The following is a 16,745-nucleotide window of genomic DNA, read 5'->3' on the forward strand; positions in this document are numbered from 1 at the left end:
ATGACCCCAAACAGCAGGTATACAAAAGGGAAATATTAATTTATTTATTATGTAACATAAGAGTCTTTAAGCTTTGTTTATTTTATGTTGTGTAGGTATGGGAGCTTGGAGATGTATATCATGCTTGCCTGGTGCTTTGGGAGGTCAGAAGAAGGCATCAGGTCAGATATTTGCAAGTCACCACGTGGCTGCTGGAAACTGAAACAAGGTCACCTGTAAGAGACACAAGGGATCTTAATAATTAAGCGAACTCTCTTTCAGCCCTAGAAGTCAAGAAAAAAAAAGCCAAAAGATACTTGGAAAAAGTATTTCATACTAAGCTTATAGAATTAACAACAATCTGTAGAGAATTGTGTCCAGACAAAAGAGAGTATGAAGAAATGATAATAAAGTTAGCAAGGACTTAGCAAAATGTGCTTGGTTAGGTCCTTCTTGGTTTTCGTTAATTAATGTATTTGTTCACTTTACATCCTGATCACACACACCCACTACTCCTAGTCTGGTCCCCACCTCAAAAAGCCTCTCTCCCATCCCCCTCCCTTTCTCCTCTGAGAAGGGGAGGCCCCTCCTGGGTATCACTCCATCCTGGCACATGAAGTCACTGAAGGACAAGGCATATCCTCTTACACTGAGGCCAGACAAGTCAACCTACTTAGGGGAACTCTGTAGTCAGGCAACACATTCAAGGGACAGCTCCCCTGCTCTTGAGACTCACATGAAGACCAAGCTGTCTGCTACATATGTGTGGGGGATGGGGTGGGGTTAGGTGCAGCCCATGTTTACTCTTTGGTTGGTGGTTCAATCTCTGGGAGCTTCCAACAGTCCAAGGTAGTTGACTCTGTTGGTTTTCTTGTGGAGTCCTTATCTCCTTCAGAGTAAGATTCAAGCATCTTCCCTTGGAACTTTCTTACTACCAAGTTTCTTTGTGTCTGTGGATTATAGTAGCATGGTTATCCTGCACTTTATAGCTAATGTCCACTTATAAATGACTACATACAATATTTGTCTTTCCAACTCTGGCTTACTTCACTCAGGATGATATTTTCAAGTTTCATCCTTTTGTCTGAAAACTTCATGAAGTATTTTTCTTTTTCTTTCTTTCTTTTTTGAGAGCTGATCCATTGTGTAGATGAGCCACATTTTCTTTATCCATTCTATAAAATGGATAAAGAAAGTTGAGAACTCTGGGTTGTTTCCAGTTTCTGGATATTATGAATAAAGCTGCTATGAACGTAGTTGAACAAGTGTTGGGTATATGGCCAGGAGAGGTATAGGTGGGTTTTGAGGTAGAACTAGTCCCAATTTTCTGAGAAACCACCAAATTGATTTCCAGAATAGTTGTACAAGTTTACACTCCACCAGCAATGGAGGAGTGTTCCCCTTGCTCCAGATTCTTGCCAGCATCTGCTGTTGCTTAAGATTTTGGTCTTAGCCACTTTGAAGAGTGTAAGGTGAAATCTCATGTTAATTTGCATTTTCCTGATGACAAAGGACACTGAACATCTTTAAATGTTCCTCAGCCTTTAGAGATTTCTCTGTTGGATAGATCCCTTTTGTGTTGCTGGATAAATAAATGCTCCCTGTAACATCTATCTCCAGATCTTAAATCTAGTCTTAGGAGATCAAATAGTGGTCAAATGACCATTTCAGGAGCAGAGGGATAAAGTAAGAATTCTTTCTTGTGATCATGATTCACTTCATGCATATGGGAGCAGGAAAGGGAGAAAGACTGACGAAAAAAATGTAAGCTGTTTATTCTAACTTACTCCCCACTAAAATATTCATCCTACTGGGTAGTGTAACCCCATATCACTGTGTGAGGTTGGGTATGTTTCATAGTCTGTATACAACCCAGGTTCTCCATATCTAAACATGTGAAAAGGTAATTTGGGAAGACAGTTATGAAAGGAATTAAGAAAATTATCAGTGTTTTTAAATCATATTACATAGGTATACTTAGCAATGCTAATTCTTGTTATCACCCATTCATTTCTCCAGTGGCACCATGTAATAAAACCAACTGATCTGAATTATCAGTCCAATCACTAGTTGCGATCTTTGGGATTTTGTCACAGAAAAATTTATTATGTTCGGCAAAGTATATTTGTGGTGTACTTTTGCATCCAATGCTACTCCCCTGTTGACTCCAGTCTTCAATGCCTGTCATTCAGGTTTCTGGAAGCAGACAGGGCATTCAGGAGGGAATAAGAGCCATTGCAAACAGAGTAACATTTGGCAGATGAAGAGACTTTTGAAGTCTTTTGTGGTATTGGTGCACAATGCCTATTTTAGATTTAATTAAGGACTTAATTTTCTTAGAAGTATTCTTCTGATATCTGCATCCAGATACATTACTTTATAAATAAAGTTAAGTCCTTAGGAGAAAGTCAGGCAATTTAGGTCTATTATATTCTAAACATGGCTTTATGCACATTCTGAAAAGAAATAACAGTTACAAAATGATAAGGAACCACAAAAGAGCTTCATTTGTGCATCTGCAGACTGATAGTTAAGGCTTAATAGTCTCTGTTTTGTTTTAGCTAGCAAAACTCTGGTTTTCTGTACTGAATGGATTGAGTTCACTTAGCTGATTTTTCAGTCTTCAGAGTGAGTACATGCTATAGGTTCCTCATTGTTTAAGATGATAAAAATGTAAACTACTATGATCCAGTGGATCAGAATATGATAGTAGCATAATAGCTATTTACAATCAGTAGAAATCTGACATTGGCCAAGGACAAGGAAGTGGGCTTCAGGCAGGGATCTAAATCTTAGTCTAGAACAAAGATGACTTTAAGCTGGGACAGGGAAATAGGCTCAGATATTTTGGTCATCCTGATAAGTCCTTAGAAACAGTGGTCACTGGAGTGTTCAAGGAACTTAGTTTATTGCCTTGCTTGTTCTTTGACTCTTTGTGTTTACTGTCTTACTTGTTCCTTGACTATTTGCATCTATTGTATTGCTAGTTCCTCAACCTAGAACTGACCTTAATACATGCATGTAATTAAAATGGTATAAAAGCAGACTGGGAAAAAATAAAAAAAAATAATAAAAAATAAATTAAAACATATGCAAATGAAAAAACACCTTTACCCATCTTATAACTTCTCAAGTTCTGCTATTTTCTCTGCAGGAGCCTTCAAAGCCACTTGTGGAAAGGAGACCAGGGACAGTCACTGAACAGCAACAGTGTTGGCAAGGAATGAATTCTAGTTGCTTAGGCCACTGAGATATGGGGAAGGGATGGTAGCATTTGGTTAGAACTAGGGTTCTCAGAGTAAGAAAGTTTTAAGTTGTTCTATTGTGCCAGGCAGGACATATCTGAGCCAGAGGACAAGGAAAACAGACTTCACCTGTGGGTACTAGGGCAATATAGGAACCTTTCCCCCACTGAAACAAAGGGCAAAGCGAGGAGGCTGACAAACAGGTATGAAGTTTCTATTGCAGAAAGAAGTTTAGTTTTTGTGCCATTGCAGATAAAGATAGCTGTATAAGCAGATATGCATGACCAATCCTCGAAGATTGCCACGTGACATGTCATCCTCTAAGTTCACAAGCAAAACCTCCATAAGTAAGTCTTCTCTCTCTCTCTCTCTCTCTCTCTCTCTCTCTCTCTCTCTCTCTCTCACACACACACACACACACACACACACATGTGCACACAAATATTTTTCATTGTTTCAAATCATTAGTCTTTTTAAAAACATCACATACTTTAACAGTACAATGTTTATAATTTTTCAAACCCTCTTCTTAGTATTGTGCATTTAAGTTTTACTAAGTGACTTTAAAAAACAGGTGGGAGATAACTAACATCTTGAGTATACTGTCTTCTTCTCCATCGATGTAAACTATGCCTGCATTTATTTAGTCTTACTTTGATTTAACAAAATTAGTTTTCCTGTGTAGGTCTTGTACATATATTCTTGAGTTTATACATAAAATTTAATCATTTGACTGCCATAACTTAAATGGTATGGTTTTTGTAGTTCAAACACAACTAATTCTTGTCAGTCTCTTTTGCTACACTGTGGTTTCTTCTTATTTCCATATTTCTCTACTCTTTTTCTTCCATGCTGTCAGTCCCCTAACACTAGATAAAAGAGAAAAAATGATAGAGGGGAAAGGAGAGATATCCCTGAATAAATCAGGGGTCGGGGAGAGAGTGGAATTATTGTTAGGCTACTTATTTCTGTTTGGGGTATGGAGTTCCTTGGGGCAAGTTTGATCTTCTCTATAAGGATATCTCATTCTTATTGTTGTTTTGCACATGACTAATAACAAACCACGACCAACCACAACCAAAAACCAATTAACAAACCACCTATTGGGGCTCTAGCATTTAGATACTCTCAGAAAAGTCTTCAGATTTCTAAATGTCACACAATCACAGAAGCTATCTGCAGTTGGCAAAATCATGCCCCTTCTAGAGCACAAGGCAAATCATAGTCAGCTGCTGCAGACAGTCTGAAGCAGCCCTACATCCCACACGTGGGCTTAAAATGAAAACTTTAATATATAAATAATATTTCTGTGTGTTTCAAAGTAACCAAAATTCCCAAATTCTTATTACAAATTGTTGCTGGTTTATGGAAAACATGATTGACATTTTTATGCTGACTTCCAAAATTATTTTGAGATTCCAAGATAATTACATAATTTCATGTTCCTTTATTAATTTTACTTTTTAGAAATGTTTTAAGAAAGCATGTGAATCTTGCCTGCCTCAGTTTCTGCTGCTCCCTTAATGTGGGGCTGAGGTCGGCCTCATTTGCTTCATTTTTCTTTAAGCTCCCCTAATCCTCACAGGACTAGGTTAGCAGAGCATTGCTGGGGTACCATATAGTGAAGGTATAATCCATATTTTCTTCCTTTTTGGGCTTTGTATGTTTCATTTACACTGTGATTTTGCATTTATGAGCCTCCAATTCCCATGTTGACTTAGTGCAAAGACATTCTTCATCTTTGTCACAACTGTGGTACTTAAGGAAATATTTCTCAGATTTTCTCAGATGATTATTACTATAGAAAGTTGCCAGCTGTCATTTATCAGGTTAAAGATCTATCCTCTTTTTTGGCTGGGGGATTTTATGAGACAAACTTGCCAAGTTGTACTAGAAGCATTTTTCTGCTACTAGAATGAGTAATATTCCCATTAACCTGTTATTAGACATTATAATACTTGATATTCCAGTACTAAACTACTATATCATTTTGTAGTCCCTCTTGAATTAGAACTCTCAATATTTTATTTTAGATATTTTCTTTCATCTGTACACATTTTTCTTATTGTATTATGACTTAATATATATGTATATATATATATCAATGATATACAAAAGTTTGATGATAAAGCGTCCATTTTTTTTTAAATTCAGGTGTTACATGTGTAGTTTAAATAACTTATTTCTTAACATTGTGATTGCTTTTACTGTAAAACAATTGATCCGGGAGTTTTCTTTATAAGTAAATCATTAAATATTAGCACAATTACTGAAGGTATTTTCTTTCATCTTAAATGTTATGGCTGTTCAAATACTGTTTTTCTTTTTGTATCAAAGTTTTGGTGTTTTTTGTTTGTTCTTATTTTTTAATTTTATTTTTATGGTTTGTTTTGTTTTTGTCCTTTGTTTGTAAATAGTCTTTTTCAATAAACAAATTCTTAGGCAGATGCTCTAGGTCATGGGTCAGATATAAGCTTATACTTGAAGAGGTTCTGTCTCAAGGAGTATGAAAGGAGAGCAGAGGGAAGACAGGATAAAACAAGGGGAAGTGAGGAAGCGGGAAAGGAAGAAGGATCATTCACTTGCTAGGCAAGAGGTATTGATCACTCTGTTGGATACCCTATTTACTTTTATTTTGAGCCATCCTCTCTGGAAGCTTCCCAGCCTGGACTTGAAATCTCTGTGCAGTAAAAGCAGACCTCAGACTTACAGTGTTCCTGCCTCAGACTCTGAAGTACCTTAGATTATAGGTTTCCACTAACAGGCCCAGATCTCATTACTGAAATTTCAGATTGTGTTGAGACAAGCTGTTCCCACACTTAATAGATTCAAGGTCTACAATATTTTCTTTTCTCCTCGAATGTTTCTTTTTCTTCTTTGTCCAAAACTAAGTGGGAGCAGCTTGTTTGTTTCATTTTCCAGATTATCTAACCTTCTCCATTTCCTACCTACCGTGTTTATGCTGATAGCAGGCTGCATTTATTAATATAGCTGTGTAGTATAATATGAATTTATATATTTAGTGTTAACTTGGCTACTCCTGAAAAAATTAAAAACAGATCTACCATATGGTCTCGCTATTTCACTCCTGAGCACATACACAAACAAATCCATACCACCACAGTTATACGTGTCCTCTCATGTTTATTGATGATTTATTGTGCTTCAAATATAACTAACCTAGTTTTCCATCAACAGCTGAAGTATAATTCAAAAATCTGTTACATATATAAAGTAGAATATGTACAGCTCTAAATAGATACCACTGTTCATAGGAACCATGTTTGTAATAGCCAGAAACTGAAAGAAACCCAGATGGCCTTCAACCAAAGAATGGATACAAAAAATGTGGCTTATTTACACAATGGAATACTATTCAGCTATTAAAAATAAGGACATCATGACTTTTGCAGGCAAATGGATGGAACTAGAAAATATCATCCTGAATGAGGTAACCCAGACCCCAAAGGACACGAATTTAAGTATTCACTTATAAGAGGCTAATTAGCCAAAATGTACAGAATACCCAGGATCCACCCCACAGACACAAAGACAGTAATCAAGAAGGAAGGCAAAGTGAAGATGTTTGAGGAAGAGAACAAAATAATCATTGGGAGGAGAGAGAGGGAGGTGTCTGGGTGAAAGAAGGGAGAGGGAGAGAATAGGAGGGCAGCATGGAGAGGTATAGGAAAAAGGCCCAGGGGCCAGAAGAATGAATGAAAACATGCAGCTGCCAGAGGTGGGGGTGGGGTGGGAATCTCTAGGATGTTCCAAAGACCTGGGAAGCTCCCAGGACTCAATGCGGGTGGCCTTAGTTGAAATAGCCAACAGTGAGAATACGGAACCTGAAGAGACCACCTGCAGTAGACAAACAGGATCCCAAAGTGGAGAGATAGGGAAACCAATCCATCTACAAAACTTTTTACCCAAAATTGCTCCTGTCTAAAAGAAATGCAGAGAAAAAATGGAGCAGAGACTGAAAGAATGGCTGACCAGTGACAAGGCTAACTTGTCAATCCCATGGGCAAGCACCAATCCCTAACACTCTTACTGATGTTATGTTGTGCTTGTAGATAAGAACCTAGCATGGATGTTCTCTGAGAAGCTCTAACCTGGATCTGACTGAGAAAGATGCAGATATCTACAGTCAAGCATTGGATGGAGGTTAGGGACCCCTGTGGAAGATTTGAGGGAAGGATTGAAGGAACTGAAGGGGATGGCACACAACACAGGAAGACCAATAGTGTTAACTAACCTTGAACCCTAGGTGCTCACAAAGTCTGAGCCATCAACCAAAATACATCGACGGGCTTGTCCAAGGCTCCCAGCACATATGTAGCAGAGGACTGCCTTGTCTGGCTACAGTGGGAGAAGATGTGCTTAATCCTGTAGAGACTTGATGCCTCAGGGTGGTGAATACCTGTTGGGGGATACTCTCACAGAGATGAAGAGAAAGAGGGATGGTAGGAAGAACTCTGGGAGGAGAACCCAGAGGGCAGGCAGCATTTGAGATGTAAATAAATAAAATAATTAATTAATTATAAAAAGAAAAATATCATATCAGAATTTTTATCAGTTAAATGAATGGACCTAGCATAATGTTAGGTAACATGTATATGTAACATGTAACAGTATATATAATGTGTAGCATGTAACATGTGGACCGAAAGAGAATCCTCAGATGTGAACTCTGTTGTTGGTTTGTTTTTTTTTTATCCAAAGAGAACTACAAAGTATGTTGGTACCATTCTCCTAGTGAGAGCAATAAATAATTGTCCTTTACTTTATACATGGTTCATCGTGTGTTAAATCTCCAGAATTCTAAATTTCACTGATTAGATATGTATGAATCTCTGTAACGTAAGGGAGATTCATTTACCTTTTTCTATGTTGATATTTTTTGCTTCAGTGCCATTGTTCTCATTAACTTATATTGACAAATCAAATAAAACCTCACAGATTAAATATGCATGTACTTTTCATGAATATACTGTTCCATCAGTACAGTTATGGATATGTATGCTGATATTTCACTTTTCTTCCATACTGTATTACAATATGAGTCTTGTGATCAGATAGAATAATTTCTTCAACCTGATTCTTTATTCTTAAAAGCACTTTGATGATTCTAAATGGTTCATATTTCATAAGAGTTTTAGAATTTGCTCGTCAATTCACATAAAAGTCTTGGTGATATTTTTTGTTGGAATTCTGTCTGGTTTGTAGCTTACATTGAGAAAAATTATATTAACAAAATTGAGCTATTAAATCTGTTAACATATTACACATCTTCTTTTAGAACTTTCCCCCAATTTGAGATGAATATTGTATATTTTAGTTTTATTTTCACTTTAGTTCTTTACTTAGTACCTGTATCCTCTGATGTTTTTCATCATGGTTTTCCTAGTTACAAAATTTTTCATTTTGTATCTTGGTAATTTAGCAATAGTACCTACTAAGTTACAATTTAAGAAAATAGTACTCTGAATGCTTCTTCCTGCCTTTCCACCTTTCATTTACTGTTGATGTCCTTTCTTTCCAAATGTTATAACCACCAGAATGTATTGCCATCTCTTATTTTACTAGGTAATTAATTCCTTTTTTAAAATGAGGATCAATATTAGCTTTATGCACATGCATAAGTAATACAACTTCATTGTTTTCTGGTTTAAAAAGTTTCATGTAAGAAATGTGCTAATATCTTAGGTTTGATTACCTGGTAATTAATATGTAATTTGTATCCAGGTATTTTTGTGGGGGATGAGAATATGTTTGGAATGGTATACTCATGCCTATGGAGGCAGGAAGTCATTGCCCTATGTCTTCCTCTAGTTTACTCCATCTTGTTTATTGGGACAGGTTTTCTTGAACCTGTAGCCCAACTTAGCTCACAAGCCCTAGGGCTCCCCCTGTCTTCACTTCCCTAGTGTTAGGATTACATGCTCACACCAACAGGCATTTTACATGGGCTCTGGTTTTTACTCCAGTCCTCCTGCTTCCCCTGGAAGCACTTTCCGGCCTATGTCATCTCCGCAGAACCTGTCTAGCTACTTTTAAGTCATGCTCTTACTGATTTTCATTTATGTAATTTTTATGTTCCTCAATGCAAAGTCCTTACTCTACTTGAAGTCACCTGAGACTTTAGAACTTATGACTTTATAAAATGTATTAAAATAAAAAGAATGTAGTTATTGTAGAATGAGGCTTATTTTTCCACTTTGAAAATTGACTTGTTTGGCATTCTACCTGTCTTTCAAATTTGGATGCTATTTTTGGGTTTACTGGTCTTTCATTTTTTTATCTATATGAGATTAGAAGTCAGGAGTCTTTTAATGTATATGTTCTATTATTAGATTTTTGTCACTTTTCTTCAAATATGTGAATATCAAAAACTCTTTTTTTGAAGTCTTTCACTTCTCAAACCACTATGTCTTTAAATTTTGTTTGAATTGACTATTTTTAGTGATTTCCCTCATTGTTATACCACACGATTTTCTGCTTCTTTTCATATATAGTTTCTATATGGGGGACGTCAATTCTGTGAACATTGCTTATTATTTGAGTTTTTATTCCCCCCTTTAAAATATGTATTTTCCTATGCAAGCATGTAATCATGGAACTAGCAGGATCCCTGAAAGGCTTGTTTTTAAAATGTTTCAAGTTGAAGACATAAGGGATCCTTTAGCTAAGATCTGTCTTAATTCTCTGCTAAGCTCTGCTCCTGTGATGCTGCCACTAGATGCCCTAGATGTTCAGGGTGTTGTGGATGAGAGCAGAACAATCCTGCCCATCTCTGTCTGATCTTCAGGAATTACTCAGCTCAAAGCTCACAGCACACTGACTTACCCATGCATGAACGATTTCATACTTGGTCCCATGCTTGAGAGAATTCCTTTCATGTTCCTAGGGGTCCACTATCTGATTCTTGCATTCACATTGGTAACCCACTCATACTTTATACTGCATGTACCTCAGACTTCTCTAACCTATCTGTTTTGTCATCATAGTGGGATCACAGAAAATCATAGGGATCATATAATCCACTTTCTTTGTCTTAGACCTTTCCTGTGTTATCTATAGTGATATATCTAAAAATTTGAACTCCTTTTCTCCACATTTGTGATGTGTTTTGATGTGTTAAATTACCACAGCCAGAAACTGAAGACTGTATTCACTCTCAATAATATTTTTTTTATTTACTGGCCATGTGATTTTACATATTTTATTTACTTTAAAAATATCTTGTATTTGTCTATAGTAACTGTTGTCGCTGACACCTATTGCCTCAGTCTACCAACCTAGGCCTAGTTCTGGAAGCTTCTAGCTTCTGTAGAATCTAATCTAGGCCTAGAATGTTTTCAGCCTCTTAGACCTACTGCTGAATAAATTCATCCTTTCTTGTTCTTTTTGAACTTTGGCTGGTACACTGAGCTGTTCTGCCTCAAACCCTTCTCCAAGGTGATTTATTAAAACTGGCTTTTCTCTGGCTTTTAACTTTTTGCACTGCTTGTCTTCATACTAATCGTGGTAATCTATTCTAATTTTCTGTCTTCTTATTGCCTAGCTGATCCTGTCTTCAATGGTGTCTAGCTTGTTCTCTCTCTACAACCTGTCTCTCTAAACCTGCCTTTGTAAAACTGCCTTCTTCCCCCCTTTCCCCTGTACTGCTCTCTCTTAAGTAGCTTCTCTCTCCTCTCTCTTCTTGTGAGAGTTGGGCAATAGCCTCTCCTGTCAAATATTCCTCTGATTTGTCACTGTGTCACTAATTTAGACATCACTTTCCAACATGAGTGTTTCCTTCTACACATTTACTTACCTTCATAGTTTGGGATCCAAGGTGTGTACTAAGGGCATGTCTGTATTCCAGCCAGAAGGATTGAAAGATTGTGCTAAGAGCTGAACACACCATAACACAATCTTGAGGTTCACAGTATGATCAAATATCCTACAACAATTTCCAGAAAAATTTGTTTGTAGTCATTTTTCTTCCATTTCTGATCATCTCAGCATCAGAAGCCCTTAGGAAATTTAATTCTGTGTGTGCCACTTGTTTCTGCTTATGCACAGTGCCTTCCTTGACTTCTTTTCTCTCAATCTTTAAATCCAAGGTTCACATTTTGCTCTAGGGAGTATCTGAGGTTATTTCTGCTAGGAGTTTAATGTAGTGAGAAGCAGGACCAGTTTACAGATATAATGCTACATTGCTTGGATCAGGTGCTTTGGATCTAATCTCCAGATGCTAATACCAACAGTTTTCTCAGGCTAGCCTCAAGGATCCCATGGTGTGTTGCAGGCAACACACTGTCATTTAATTGCTTCTTGAGATTCAGGTCATATATCTTTTATGTCTTTATTGGGTTATTAAAACATGTGCACATTCTCTATAAACAATAAACTCATGTCCTTATTTCAATGCATAAATATTGAAATGCAATGTAGATTTTGTAGATTTTATGGAGCACCCAGTAGTTTTTCACATAGTTGATTTATGTTAAATTTAAAGAATTTCTCTCTGTTTTTTCTGCTTTGATTTTATAACAGTGCATGTGTGTATGTGACGTGTATGTGTGTTTGTGTGAGTATGTGTATCTTCTATTTTGTATGTGCTTTGTGTGTGTGCTTATATGTGTGGGTTTGTGTATCTCTATCTAAGGTTTTACTCATTATATCTTCCTCAACGCATAATGTTCTTTTCAAATAGTAGGATTCCCATTATTTATTTTGAAAAATAAATCTGATACTGACTCTGTCCTATTTTGATCTGTTACCTCACTTTTCAAACTATTTTTTCTATTCAACTTGCTTTAATAATTTTGAAAATCCTTAATACTGTCTCCCTGTTAATCAACACAGGAATTGTTTCTCTGATTCTAACCATAGACTTAAAGAATACAACTTTCTCTATTGCAGTCCATATGTACTTGCATTAATACAATATTTAGCAAGTACAGCATGTCTCAAATATAGTTTCAAGATTTCTTGGCAGCTACTTATGTTCAAGTTATGTCTAGGTTCTTGGTAAATAGATAAAGTTGATATAGACAAATTCTGAATAGCAGTGTTGAAAGGAAAAAGAAAGATCTTCTCATTCTTATTTTCCATTAAAAGAGACTGAATTCCTTATCCCTTTCCAGATGCATATGTTTAAACTCTTATCCCAAGTGATGATATTCAGAGATGATACTTTCAGAGGATGATTGAGTCACAAGAATACAGGCTTCCTAAATGAGACATATTTCCTTATAAAACAAAAGAAAAAACAAAGCAAAACAAAGCAAAGTACACATCTCAGTGATGGGCACATTGGCACTCACCTATGAATCTCAATACTTAGAAGCTAGGAGCAGGAGGGTCAGAAGTTCAGGGCCATCGTCTATGTAGAAAGTTCAAGTTGAGGTCAGCCTGGGCTATATGAAGCTCTGGATCAAGAAGATAAAATCAGCAAAAGTAATGATGGAAAGAAGTAAGGGAGGGAACAAAGGAGGGAAAGAGAGAAAGAGGGAGGGAAAGGGAGAAGGAGGGAGGTGAGAAGGGAGGAAGGAAATAGAAAGTAGGAAATGATCCCAGAGAGTGGCTATATGCCAAGTGAGTATAGACAGAAGATAATTCTATGTAAATCAAGAAGTAACAAAAACTGAATCCACCAGAACCTTGACAATCTCAGTCACTAGGAATGTAGACAGCTTAAGCCTTTCGGTCTATTTGATTTGTTGTAATTACTTAGACTGATTCTGACATTCAGATTTGGGGAGTAGAGAGATGATGGCTGGATGTGTAGTAACCATTCTGAGCAGATACATAGAAACTTATTTGGCATATCAGAAAAAAAGTAAATTGTTTTCCTGCCAACATAGATGCATTTTGTTAGTTGTGGATATCCCAAGTTTCTTGCATTTATTAAAATTACAGAAAAAATCTATTTGAACTCCTGTTGATTTGAAATTGTGTTAGACCTACCTATATCCTAAGTGTGTACCAAAGTAATAAACTGTAACATGGGAAGATTTTTACTTATTTGATATATCTCCACTTTTATAACTTCTCTCTGGCATCTTTTCAAATATATCTGCATTTAATGTCATTTACCTCTTATCACAATCGATTTCTTCTTTCTTGCTTCCTTCAATTTAAAGCTACTTATTTTATAGTCCTTGTGTCAATCAAAGTTTTATCCAAGAAATAGAAACAGCTGATTTGTATAAAATAAGGGATTTATGATAGGGATTTGCCATTGTATTTTTGAGTGCTGGGTATAAAGTGTTTATGAGTCTATTGTTTTGTTTCAGGTGTTGAAGTCATTCAAACAAATAAAGAGGGAGAAAAATGAGTTGGAAATGTCAGTGTCTTAGTAAGGGTTTTATTGCTATGAACAGACACCATGACCAAGGCAACTCTTATAAGGACAACATTTAGTTGGTGCTGGCTTATGGGTTTAGAGGTTCAGTCCATTTTCATCAACTCAGGAGCATGGCACCATAGGCATGATGTAGGAAAAGCTGAGAGTTATACATCTTGTTCCAAAGGCAAACAGAAGACTAGCTTCCAGGCAGCTAGGATGAAGGTCTTAAAGCCCATGCCCACAGTGACAAACTTTTTCCAATAAAGCTACATCTACTCCAACAAGGCAACACCTTCAAATATTTCCATACCGTAGGCCAGGAACATTAAAATCACCACAGTTGGTATCACAACTTCTAAAAGCATACTAGAGTCCATGCAGCCTGCAATTCCTCATAATGTCCAATTCCAAGGTGGGACAGTTGGCTTGGGTTGCTAATATGAGCTGAAATGCACCTGTCTCAGAAGACAGAAGTATTAAAAGATGGGATCTAGCAAGAGCAGTATTTCTGTGGCCTCAAACCAAGAAAATGAGATAGCCAGAACATAGATACTTAAAAGAGCTACAACATTAGCCCGAAGGTATAGAAAGAACCTACTTGATTTGTTTTCAAATATTATACAAAAATATCTGTCTTGGCCTTCACTAATACTTTCAAGGGATAGGAAATTCTAAGAAAACATCTCGAGGTTTGTTAAGTTGTCATTATACATGCACTTTATAGTTCCTTCCTAATCAATTTCAAGATCCATGCCCCCAACACACACACACACACACACACACACACACACACACAAACCCCTATGCATTTGCCTTGCAACATGCTTGTACATTTAATAGGTCTGATCTATTTGACATGGAATTGACAGCATGTAATTGAGTTGGCTACCACAAGGAGAATATGACATCCTTCTCCTTGGTGTTTCTCTCAAACATTGTGAGATAAATCAGCTACCAAATTACAAAGACCTTAAAGCATCTCTGTACAGCAGATTCTTCCACCAAAAAAAAAAAAAAAAAAAAAAAAAAAGGAATCTCCCAGCAGGTAGTTAGCAGAGTTTGGCAGTCATGTGAGTCAGCTAACTTGAAAGCAACCACCGAATCACCTCTTCTTCTTCCAGCTTCAGTTAATTCTAGCTAGTCAGCCCTGACAAGTATCAGTGTACACATGGAATGACAAACATGTGGGAACGTAAGCCACCTCCATCCTATACACTGAGTGCAGGAGGCACAGAAACTGAGGAAAAACAATTAGTCTTTAAGCCACTATACAACATTTAAATAGTTTAAACAATTTTCAGTTCTTGATATAGGCTTAAATTGCTTTGATTTATCATTTTGTATCTTAATTTATTTTAAAAGAGATATGCTTGCAACATAGCTAGGTAGTTTTTTCTAAGAGTGCTTACCAATATTATTCTACAATTCCTCTCTCCCAGATGCATGATGGGATTTACTGATATAAATATAATTTGATATAATTTTTTCAACTTGAAGATGTCTGGGTTATATGCATACATCGTGTGTGTGTGTGTGTGGTGTGTGTGTGTGTGTGTGTGTGTGTGTGTGTGTGTGTGTTTGTGTGTGTATGTTGGTCAGTGTGTTCCATAGCACATGTATGTAAATCAGGGAACAACTTTCTGGAGGTAGTTATCTCCTTTCATCATAGGAACCAGGAATCAGATTGTCAGGATCCTGCTGCAATTGCTTTCATCTCCATCTCTTCTGGTCCCAGTACTGTAAACTTGAAAACCACACTTACATGGGACTAGATTTACTGTTTTAATTTGCATCTATCTAAGGAAATTACCTGATTCAATGACTTGTTGTTAATGAAGTATTTATGAGTCAATCTTAGGGAGTCAAAAGGAAAGAAGAAGTGGCATTAGCTATTGGGCCACAAGTAAAGAGCTTAATGCTATTGGAAAGGTTAGAAAAAAAGACTGGAGTTCTACAGAGAAGATTCTCATGACAGGAGTTAAGAAATTTGTTTGTTGTTTTTATTGTTTTGTTTTTTTCCAGCTTTTAACATCTATTGGTTGTACACCAGTGGATGTTATGTGTTTCTCAGAAAAAGCTAACTGTTTTCTATTCATATGAAATGAGAAATTCATTAAATGTGTGGAAACTATTGACCAGAGATGCAGGTAAAACTGATGACAGATTCAGAGCATATGATATAGAATATCTTATTCTCTCTCTCTCTCTCTCTCTCTCTCTCTCTCTCTCTCTCTCTCTGTGTGTGTGTGTGTGTGTGTGTGTGTATGTGTGCAGGCTGTAGTTTAACTTCAGGTGTAATTTGGAAGCCTTCCCATCCTTTTTAAGATTGTTTTGAGACAACACAACGACTCTCACTGGGATCTGAGGTGCTCTGATAAGGCTAAACTGACTGGCTACTGAGTCCCAGGAATCCAGCTATTATTTCCACAACCCAACACGAGCATTGGACACATGCTTCATCAGACCCCTCTGAGACAGAGGGAGTTTAAGTCCAGGCCCAGGTATAGTAGAAATGGTAATTCCAGGGTGGGGTCTCACCCAGCTATCTTATTGTCTGTACTTCTAAGAATCAAGAGTCTGCAATGTCAAAAGCAGAACAGAAAGAGAGAGGATGGGGGGAGGGAGGGAAGGAGGGAGTGTTCTGGAATGCTGCTTCAAGCAGAACATAGGCCATCAGACCCACAATTTCACTTTGAGTCATTTGTCTTCTTGTTTCCAGACCCTCCCTTTTCTCTGGAACCCCTTGCCAAGCCAAAGCTAGTCTTTGGCATGTTATATTTGTCATTCTATTTCAAAATTATAAATATAAAAAAAAAAAAAAAAACAGCAAACAACAACAACAAAAAAATGAGAACAAAGCAAAACAAAAACCAAGAAACCCAGAAATGAAAATCCAAAGAATTGAGAAAAAGATTATCAGGACAAAAATTTTCCAAAACAACAACAAAAATAAAATCAAAAGTCCACAAAAATACCATTAAGTTTATTTTGTCTTGGCCACATACTCCTGGCCATGGGGCCTGACCTGAAGTGTGGTTGATATACCTAGTGAGACTCCATCAGAAAAAGCTGGGTTTTTTTTTCTTTGCCAATAGGTACCAAGAACAATTGGCATCTTAGTTACAAGTGGGGCCTAGTTCCTCTTGGTGTTGTATCTGGCTTGAACTCCTGCAGGACTTGCG

The sequence above is a fragment of the Arvicanthis niloticus genome, chromosome 11 (assembly GCF_011762505.2).
Source record: "Arvicanthis niloticus isolate mArvNil1 chromosome 11, mArvNil1.pat.X, whole genome shotgun sequence".
In the NCBI taxonomy this organism is placed as follows: Eukaryota; Metazoa; Chordata; class Mammalia; order Rodentia; family Muridae; genus Arvicanthis; species Arvicanthis niloticus.